At 43.1% G+C, this 10,610-nt stretch overlaps 1 long non-coding RNA gene across 2 annotated transcripts; it reads left to right on the top strand.

Moving 5' to 3' along the window:
* The first annotated feature begins 2,261 nt into the window (after positions 1–2,261).
* LOC124034525 lies at positions 2,262–9,836 on the top strand. 2 transcript variants are annotated; one of them, XR_006838582.1, is made up of 5 exons: positions 2,262–2,436; positions 6,371–6,855; positions 7,216–7,328; positions 7,490–7,581; positions 9,200–9,836. It is a non-coding gene; the product is annotated as an uncharacterized LOC124034525 (long non-coding RNA). The 2 variants fall into 2 exon arrangements; XR_006838581.1 differs by having other exon boundaries at positions 2,263–2,436; positions 6,371–6,848.
* Positions 9,837–10,610: the final 774 nt, after the last annotated feature.

Here is a 10,610-nt window from a genome sequence, read left to right as displayed (position 1 = left end):
ACACGTGCCGTCATCATTGCTTTGCACAAAAAAGGGCTTCACAGGCAAGGATATTGCTGCCAGTAAGATTGCACCTAATCAACCATTTATTGGATCATCAATAACTTCATGGAGAGTGGTTCAATTGTTGTGAAGAAGGTTTCAGAGCTGGTCATGGGTGCACCTCAGCCATGCTCAAGGTCCTAAACGATATCATAACTGCCATTGATAAGAGACATTACTGTGCAGCCGTATTCATAAACCTGGCCAAGGCTTTCGACTCTGTCAATCACCACATTCTTATCGGCAGACTCAACAGCCTTGGTTTCTCAAATGACTGCCTCGCCTGGTTCACCAACTACTTCTCTGATAGAGTTCAGTGTGTCAAATCGGAGGGCCTGTTGTCCGGACCTCTGGCAGACTCTATGGGCGTGCCACAGGGTTCAATTCTTGGGCCGACTCTCTTCTCTGTATACATCAATGATGCCGCTCTTGCTGCTGGTGATTCTCTGATCCACCTCTACGCAGACGACACCATTCTGTATACTTCTGGCCCTTCTTTGGACACTGTGTTAACTAACCTCCAGATGAGCTTCAATGCCATACAACTCTCCTTCAGTGGCCTCCAACTGCTCTTAAATGCAAGTAAAACCAAATGCATGCTCTTTAACCGATCGCTGCCCGCACCTGCTCGCCTGTCCAGCATCACTACTCTGGACGGTTCTGACTTAGAATATGTGGACAACTGCAAATACCTAGGTGTCTGATTAGACTGTAAACTCTCCTTTCAGACTCACATTAAACATCTCCAATCCAAAATTACATTTAGAATCGGCTTCCTATTTCGCAACAAAGTATCCTTCACTCATGCTGCTAAACATGCCCTCGTAAAACTGACCATCGTGGCGCAGTGGTCAAGTGCGCTGTACTGCAGTGCCAGCTGTGCCACCAGAGCAGCGCACAGCTGTGCCACTCTGGGTTCGCGCCCAGGCTCTGTCGTATCCGGCCGCAACCGGGAGGTCCGAGGGGCAACGCACAATTGGCATAGCGTTGTCCGGGTTAGGGAGGGTTTGGCCGGTAGGGATATCCTTGTTTCATCGCGCACAGTGTTTTGGTTGGCTTGGTTGAGTTGTGTATCGGAGGACGCATGACTTTCAACCTTCGTCTCTCCCAAGCCCGTATGGGAGTTGTAGCGATGAGACAAAATAGTAGCTACTAACAATTGGATACCACAAAATTAGGGAGAAAAAGGGGGTAAAATTCAAACAAAAAAAAACAACCAAAAAAAACTGACCATCCTACCGATCCTCGACTTCAGCGATGTCATCTACAAAATAGCCTCCAACACTCTACTCAACAAATTGGATGCAGTCTATCACAGTGCCATCAGTTTTGTCACCAAAGCCCCATATACTACCCACCACTGCAACCTTTACGTTCTCGCTGTCTGGCCCTCGCTTCATATTTGTCGCCAAACCCACTGGCTCCAGGTCATCTACAAGTCTTTGCTAGGTAAAGCCCCCCCTTATGTCAGCTCACTGGTCACCATAGCAGCACCCACCCGTAGCACACGCTCCAGCAGGTATATCTCACTGGTCACCTCAAAGCCAATTCCTCCTTTGGCCGCCTTTCCTTCCAGTTCTCTGCTGCCAATGACTGGAACGAACTGCAAAAATCACTGAAGCTAGAGACTCATATCCCCCTCACTAGCTTTAAGCACCAGCTGTCAGAGCAGCTCACAGATCACTGCACCTGTACATAGCCCATCTGTAAACAGCCCATCCAACTATGTCATCCCCATACTGTATTTATTTATTTATTTGCTCCTTTGCACCTCAGTATCTCTACTTGCATTCATCTTCTGCACACCTATTGCTTCAGCATTTAATTGGTATGTTGTAATTACTTTGCCACCATGGCCTATTTATTACTTTACCTTCTGTATTATTGACTGTATGTTTGTTTATTCCATGTGTAACTCTGTGTTGTTGTATGTGTCGAACTGCTTTGCTTTATCTTGGCCAGGTCGCAGTTGTAAATGAGAACTTGTTCTCAACTAGCCTACCTGGTTAAATAAAGGTGGAATAAAAATAATAAAAATATCCTTGCTTCAGGGCCTGAGCTACAGGCAGTTAGATTTGGGTGTGTCATTTAGGCGAAAATTGAAAACAAGGGGGCTATCCCTAAGAAGTTTTAACCAATATACTTTAATTTGCTTGCCAGCCAGATTAAATGTTGATTACTTTTCCTGGCTCACTCCATTGTTCTATTGGATGGGCCTGAGTAGGCTACTACATTCGGACATGGCGGAAGGAAGCAGGAGCAGGCTACTAATGGAGAGCAAGAAGAAGCATATTTTTTTTTAGAGAGAGGAAGGATTAAATGTACAACAGAAGAGTAGACAATACTCGAAAGGCAACACTTTTGGAAAGGGATTGATGCGTTTTGATACTACTGGTACGGACTACTTCAAAACAGCAGTACTAACGTTATATGTATGGTTGTTAGCGCGCGAGTTAATCCATAACAAAGTCCTTTGACCCAGACTGTGTCTGGCTAGTTTAATGGAGTAATGTCACAGACTACGTTACTGTATTTGATAACGTTTTGTATGAAGTTTTTAGAAAAGAGATGACTAGCTAATGATGATGCATTGCTAGCTAAAATCGATTCCTGTATTTATATTGGGGTCTGTTTTGGCTAATGTTCCTATAGGTACCAAACCGAGGTGAAATGTGTTTTATATTGAATATTCGGTAGATATGTTATAGGTATATTCTAGGCATACTTTCAAGAATGCTAAATATTCGTCTCTCCTGCGGTCTGTGTGTCGGGAAACGGGCTCAATGGATTTAGCTTCTTCTGGGGATTTTATGTTGGTTTGCAACAAACGTTAAGGTGCATTACCTCCACCAACTGTACAGGAGTGTGGACCAGAGACAGGGAAGGTGTAAATTCTAGAAAAATAAATACATAATTAAATACTACATCCCCTGAAGATTTTAGCAGCAGTTAATTTAAGCTTGGCTTTTCAACACCATTACTCCTTAAATCTAATAGCAATATCTCCCTTTCCTTCCCATATTACTGGCACTGAAAGAGAACGTGTTCCACTCAATGAGATATATGGTGCATTTAGAAAGTATTCAGACCCCTTAATATTTTCCACATTTTGTTACATTACAGCCTTATTCTAAAGTTGATTAAATACATTTTTAAAAAGTCCTCAATCTGCACACAATACCCCATAATGACAAAGTGGAAACAGGTTTTTTAGAAATTCTTGCAAATGTATTAAAAATAAAAAATATATTCAGACCCTTTGCTATGAGAGTCGAAATTGAGTTCAGGTGCATTCTTTTTCCATGGATCATCCTTGAGATGTTTTTACAACTGGATTGGAGTCCACATTTGGTGAATGCAATTGTTTGGACATGATTTGGAAAGGCACACACCTGTCTATATAAAGTCCCACAGTTGACAGTGCATGTCAGAGCAAAAACCAAGCCTTGAGGTTGAAGGAATTGTCCGTAGAGCTCAGAGACAGGATTGTGTTGAGGCACAGGTCTGGGAAAGGGTACCAAAAAATGTCTGCAGCATTGAAGGCACTGCGTTCATCCACCTCTGGCCTGCTCGCCTCCCTACCACTGCTCTTAAATGCAAGTAAAACTAAATGCATGCTCTTCAACCGATCGCTGCCCGCACCTGCCCGCCCGTCCAGCATCACTACTCTGGACAGTTCTGACTTTGAATATGTGGACAACTACAAATACCTAGGTGTCTGGTTAGACTGTAAACTCTCCTTCCAGACTCACATTAAACATCTCCAATCCAAAATTCAATCTAGAATCGGCTTCCTATTTTGCAACAAAACATCCTTCACTCATGCTGCCAAACATACCCTCGTAAAACTGACCATCCTACCAATCCTTGTCTTCGGCGATGTCATTTACAAAATAGCCTCTAAGACTCTACTCAACAAATTGGATGCAGTCTATCACAGTGCCATCTGTTTTGTCACCAAAGCCCCATATACAACCCACCACTGCAACCTGTATGATCAGTTCCCGCTCAGCCCAGTCAAAACTGTTCGCTGCTCTGGCCCCCCCAATGGTGGAACAAACTCCCTCACGACGCCAGAACAGCGGAGTCAATCACCACCTTCCGGAGACACCTGAAACCCCACCTCTTTAAGGAATACCTAGGATAGGATAAGTAATCCCTCTCACCCCCCCCCCCCCTTAAGATTTAGATGCACTATTGTAAAGTGACTGTTCCACTGGATGTCATAAGGTGAATGCACCAATTTGTAAGTCGCTCTGGATAAGAGCGTCTGCTAAATGACTTAAATGTTAATGTTAAATGTTAAGGTCCCCAAGAACACTGGCCTCCATCATTCTTAAATGGAAGAAGTTTGGAACCACCAAGACTCGTCCTAGAGCTGGCTGCCCGGCCAAAGTGTGCAATCGGGGAAGAAGGGCCTTGGTCAAGGAGGTGACCAAGAACGTGGTGATCGCTCTGAACCTTCCATAAGGACAACCATCACTGCAGCACTCCACCAATTAGGTCTTCATATTAGAGTTGCCTGACGGAAGCCACTCCTCAGTAAAAGGCACATGACAGCCTGCTTGGAGTTTGCCAAAAGGCACCTAAAAGAATCTGAGCATGAGAAAAAAGATTCTCTGGTCTGATGAAGCCAAGATTGAACTTTTAGTCCTGAATGCCAAGCGTCATGTCCTGAGTAAACCTGGCACCATCCCTACGGTGAAGCATGGTGGTGGCAGCATCATGCCAAAGGAATGTTTTTCAGCGGCAGGGCCTGGGCGACTAGTCAGGATTGAGGGAAAGATGAACGGAGCAAAGTACAGAGATCCTTGATGAAAACCTGCTCCAGAGCATTCAGGACCTCAGACTGGGGCTAAGGTTCACCTTCCAACAGGACAGCGACCCTAAGCAAACAGCCAAGACACCGCAGGAGTTGCTTCGGGACAAGTCTCTGAGTGGCCCAGTCAGGGCCCGGACTTGAACCCGATCAAATATCTCTGAAAATAGCTGTGCGGCGACGTTCCCCATTAAACCTGACAGAACTTGAGAGGATCTGCAGAGAAGAATGGGAGAAATTCTCCAAATACACGTGTGCCAAGCTTTTAGTGTCATACCCAAGAAGACTCAAGGCTGTAATCACTGCCAAAGGTGGTTCAACAAAGTACTGAGTCAATTTGAAAACATTTCTAACCTGTTTTTGCCTTGTTATTGTGGGGCTTTGTGTGTAGATTGGTGGTGGGGGGGACAATTTAATCGATTTTAGAGTAACACGGAACCCAAACTGGTTGTGCGCATGTGCTATTGTGCATACATTTATTTTGTCCCCCTACACCAAACGCGATCATGACACGCAGATTAAAATATCAAAACAAACTCTCAACCAATTACATTAATTTGGGGACAGGTCGGAGAGCATTCAACATTTATGGCAATTTAGCTAGTTAGCTTGCGGTGTGGTCAGTCTGTAATAACAATGTGGAAAAAGTCCAGGGGTTTGAATACTTTCCAAATGCACTGTATAGATAGATAAATGCGCACGCACACACAAAAAGTAAATTTTTGTCCATCCACCCGATTTTGAATATAGAATTTTCATAGTCGTGGCATGCTTTGTGTAAGAGCTAATGAAAATTGAAAGCAAAAAAATATATTTTAAACAAAAAAAGAGGTGGATTTGTCCATCCTTCCTCGATTCAGAATATATAATTTTCATATACATGGAAAGCTTTGTTTAAGAGCTATTGAAGATTTGAAATACTATATATTATTACACAAAAAATAAAAGGTGTGTTTATTTTAAAAAATATATATATTTTTCTCTCCATCTGCTCCTGATTCAGAATATACCATATTCATAGTCATGGCATGCTTGGTTCAATAGCTATTGGCGAAAGAACCAAATTTCCAATATAAAACCATTTTTACCTCCTATAGCTGACCACCACCTCTGTTTATCTATTAGCTAGCAGCTAACTAGCACAGAAGCAAAGGAAGTGGAGCTAGCTAGCTCTAGAAAATAACAAAGATAAAAGAGGATACTAAAACAATATGGGCTAAATTCCTGGCTGACAGAAAGACAAGCATTTACATTTCAATACGGTTGCTCATGTTATTTACAAACAAGGTTATGCCTAACCTATACAACCACGTTCACCAAGTAGAAGATGCATAGAAACGAAAGTGTATTGTGGATCTTTGTGTCAAGTCATTTTAAGAAGTCTGCATATTGAATTGAGTGTTTTCATAATTCAAAAAGGCTATGAAAAGGCTAGGTTTCTATTTCCCTTATGCTTTTCTGGACTCCCTTTATCCCCATCTCCTGTCCCTCCTGTCCACTTAATCTCAGGATGCATGTTCAGGAACGGGTGAATCGAGTCAGTTCCGGAGTCTTCAGGAGCATCATCATCAGCTGCCGCTGCCCAGGGTCCTGCCCAACCTGGCCCGTATCCGGCGCAGTGTGGACCACAATCAGGAGGCGCTGCATGCCATCATGCTCGACTGTGTTGTGTCATTTAATGATTGATTTGGGCCAAATCAATTGCCTAGCATATAAAATTAGCCCCATGCAATCCTCTTTGGAAAAAAATATTTATTGTTGGTGATCATTTTCTCACACTACTGTTGTTCAGCTCATCTAACTTTCCTCTGTTCTGTCCTTCCTCCTTCTTGAGGTGTGAAAAGGTCAACTCCATGACCCTGTACCTGTGGATCCACCAGTTCAGCAACAACAAGAGGTCATCTGGCGTCAACCCCCAGAGCCTGCCTCCAAACTCTTGACTTCTCCATGGTGGCCGGGGACTTCCAGGACGTCTTCACAGAGCCTAGTGAGTGGTGAGCCCCACACAGGCTGTCTGAAAGATCAACAAGAGCATTAAGTGATCAGGGCCTTTATACACAAAGCATCTCAGAGTTGGAGTATTATTTAGGATCAGGTCCCCTGTTTTATTCAGAATCTAAAAGGCTAAACTGAGCCTAGATCAGGACTCCTGCTCTTAGACACAGGCCCTGTGAATATGAGCCCTGGCCCTTGTGTCTCTCAGGTTATGTCAATTGTCCACATATTGGGAGTAGTCAGTGGTGAAAGTGAGCACTATACACTAGACACATAAATTATTTGTATAACCTGTGTTGGTTTGTATTAACAATGATAGAATGTGGTGAAACGAGTATCATTGTGGTCTTCGCTCTCAGACACTGGGACTGTGTGGCTACCTGCTTCTTCATCAACACGGCGCACAATGTCATCGACTATGTGGAGACCATCTGGAACTTTCTCAAATCTGGAGGCGTATGGATCAATCTTGGTGAGTGACGATTGGTTCAACAGACCACCTTACTGACCAGTGAAAGAGGTTCCCTTTTATTCTACGCATTTTTGGTGCAGTTGCCATTTTAACTTACTGGTAGTGAGTCGTATACTGTGTGTATACTTTTACCAAAGCTGAAATTCCTCCCTTTCCTCTAGGCCCGCTGCTGTACCACTTTGAGAACATGGCCAACGAGCTCAGCTACGAGGACGTCAGGGTGGCCATTTTAAAATATGGATTCCATTTGGAGGTAAAGCAACCACAAAAAATGTATAACACAGGGGTACAGATCGGAGGAATACAATGAACTACTACTATAGTTTACAGTAAAGAATACAATTTTTTTCAGTTAACGTTGTTTAGACAATCCTCCGTGGGCCTAAAACACCTGGGTGTTTCTCAAAATGCATACTACCGTGCTCCGAGCACAGGAGGGTTGGAGTATGAGTCCAAATCAAAGTATACAAAATGAAGAACGGAGAGCAGTTCTCAAAAGCGTACTCCATTTGTATATATTTTGAAACATGCACCGATGCAAGCTTCAACGGAAAGTATGCGAAGAAATAACACGCAATCACATCAAAAATGACGCAAAATGTATTGAAATCAATGGCTGGTCATTATTTGAGATGAAGCGAGAGAAAATACACTCCGACTTCGGAAATAAAATGTTGCCTATTCACATATGTTGCCTGACTACAATATTTTATTTTGATACATTAATAAATACATGTTGTGTTCATTTTGGCATGTTTACCTGCCTACGTACTGTAGATTGCAATCCCATATGCCAAAAGGGATAACGAAAGGGCCACGAAGAATTGTTAACTAGCTACCCACAAATAATTGACATAATATTAGTTTTAGGTCATCTTGCTGTTAAACTCTGGTTAGCAATATTTAAAAAAAAATATATATTTACCCCGTATTCGTGATATCCAATTGTCTCATCGCGGCAACTCCCGCGAGACTCAGGAAAGGCGTTGGTCAAAAGCCGTGCGTCCTCTGAAACACAACCCAACCAAGCCGCACTGCTTCTTGACACAGTGCCCAATTAACCCGGAAGCCAGCTAGCTGCACAAATGTGTCGAAAGGAAACACAGCGCACCTGGCTACCATGTCAGCGTGAACTGCGCCCAGCCCGCCACAGGAGTCGCTAGTGGGCGATGGGACAAGAACACACCTGCCGGCCAAACCCTCCACTAACCTGGACGACGCTGGGCCAATTGTGCGCCACCCAATGGGTATCCCGGTCATGGCCGGCTGCGACAGAGCCTAGACTCGAACTCAGAATCTCTAGCGGTACAGCCACTGGGATGCAGTGCCTTAGACCACTACCCACTCGGGAGGCCCTGGTTAGCTACATTATTACATGAAGTAAACTGGTTGCATTATGTATATCTTGTTTCGTCTCTATTGCCATTGTCCTGTCTGGAAGGCAGTTCAGTGAATGGGTAAGTCAATAGGGATAACTAGCTAGCCACAAAGAATTGGTAGCTACCCACGAAAAATGTACATCTATCTTGCATAACATTTAGTTTTAGGTCATTTTTGCCTGTTTATCTAGCTGGCTAGCTAGATTATTATGATTAACATATCTAGCTGATAATTCTGAAATAAAACATTTGCTTTGTGTATATCTTGTTTTGTCTATTGTTGGCATTGTTCTGGCTGGAAGATGGTTCAGTGAATGGGGAGGTGAGGTAATACAGTTGGGGCGATTGCTTCTCAAATGTAACGTTTTAGGAATCCTCCACACTCCTCACAAGAACGTACTCAAGAGGACTTCTTCGGAGAATGCACTCGGAGCATGACAGTGTGAAGCACGGTAGTATGCATATTGAGAAACACTCTGTCTTTCACTGCAGGTGGAGAGAGTCTGTCCCCACCACCTACACTAAGAGTGATCAGTCCATGCTGAAGTACCTGTATGACAGACTGGAAGCGTTGCCACGACGAGAGAGCTGTGGCAGTCTGACATTACAGCGCAACAACCGATTGGCTGCCGTCGAGAGCATTTAAAAAAAAAAATAATAATTTTTTTTTAAGAGTAAGAAGACAAACACAAGACAATGGAAAGCTTTACTTTAAATGTGCTTATTTTCTATATAACTCTATATGAACTCCCCAATCACCTTACGTCCAAGCCTTTGAGATTGAGACGGACACCTATAATGGACTGATATGACTAAATCATTCAGCCCATGGACTGTTTGTCTTCAGTTAGATGTAAGGTCATGTCTCCATGCTGACCTGATGTGGTTGCATGCGTGTTAGACCCGCCTCTACAGCTTCCCAATGTATTTATTTTGTAAAATACAGTGACCAACTCTGGCTATTTATAGTATTTTCTCACTGGGAAAAGTCCGTTGCTGGAGTTGGTAATACTGAGGGTCGGACAAAGTTGTTTTAAACTAATTATATGATTTGAATTTCAGCATTACAAACTGGATCTAGCTACTGCCTCACGTAATAATAAAGGAAAACACAATTTTAAGAAAAAAATGGAATTTACATTTTAGTCTAATTTTGAATGGTATTGTTCATGACGCAATTCAAATTTATTTGACCAAGGAGATCTATTTAGAATGAATATCCTATATTCCCTCTGTTTGCAGTTACAGACAGAAATAATTTGAGGCATTATGACCAACTATGATCAATGTAATTATTCTACAACAATTCCCCTTTGTCAATTACTGTCTGCAGACTATACAGCCAGGTAGATCGAGAAGTTACAGAAGATAAACATCAGTGGTGAATCCTTTATCATATCAATAAAATATGTACACAGCACATGAAAAGGAGATTCCATAGTCGTATATAATTAACGGGAGATCCAGTCAGTGCACACATTGAATTATTCACTGACAATGATTGTCCCAATGGCCATGTATATGAAGGACTGTCCTAATCAATTGAATGCCCTATCCCTATCCCTGAATGCCCTATCCCTGCCTACAGACAGAAACTAAAACAAGAGGCTCCCACGCTGAGGTCTGTCCAACGCTGGTCCGACCAAGCTGACTCCACACTCCAAGACTGCTTCCATCACGTGGACTGGGATATGTTTCGTATTGCGTCAGATGACAATATTGACGAATACGCTGATTCGGTGTGCGAGTTCATTAGAACGTGCGTTGAAGATGTCGTTCCCATAGCAACGATTAAAACATTCCCTAACCAGAAACCGTGGATTGATGGCAGCATTCGCGTGAAACTGAAAGCGCGAACCACTGCTTTTAGTCAGGGCAAGGTGTCTGGTAACATGACCGAATA

Source organism: Oncorhynchus gorbuscha, linkage group LG04, assembly GCF_021184085.1.
Source record: "Oncorhynchus gorbuscha isolate QuinsamMale2020 ecotype Even-year linkage group LG04, OgorEven_v1.0, whole genome shotgun sequence".
Lineage (NCBI taxonomy): Eukaryota > Metazoa > Chordata > Actinopteri > Salmoniformes > Salmonidae > Oncorhynchus > Oncorhynchus gorbuscha.
The sequence above is the reverse complement of the archived record's forward strand: the minus strand, read 5'-3'. Positions and strand labels throughout refer to the sequence as shown.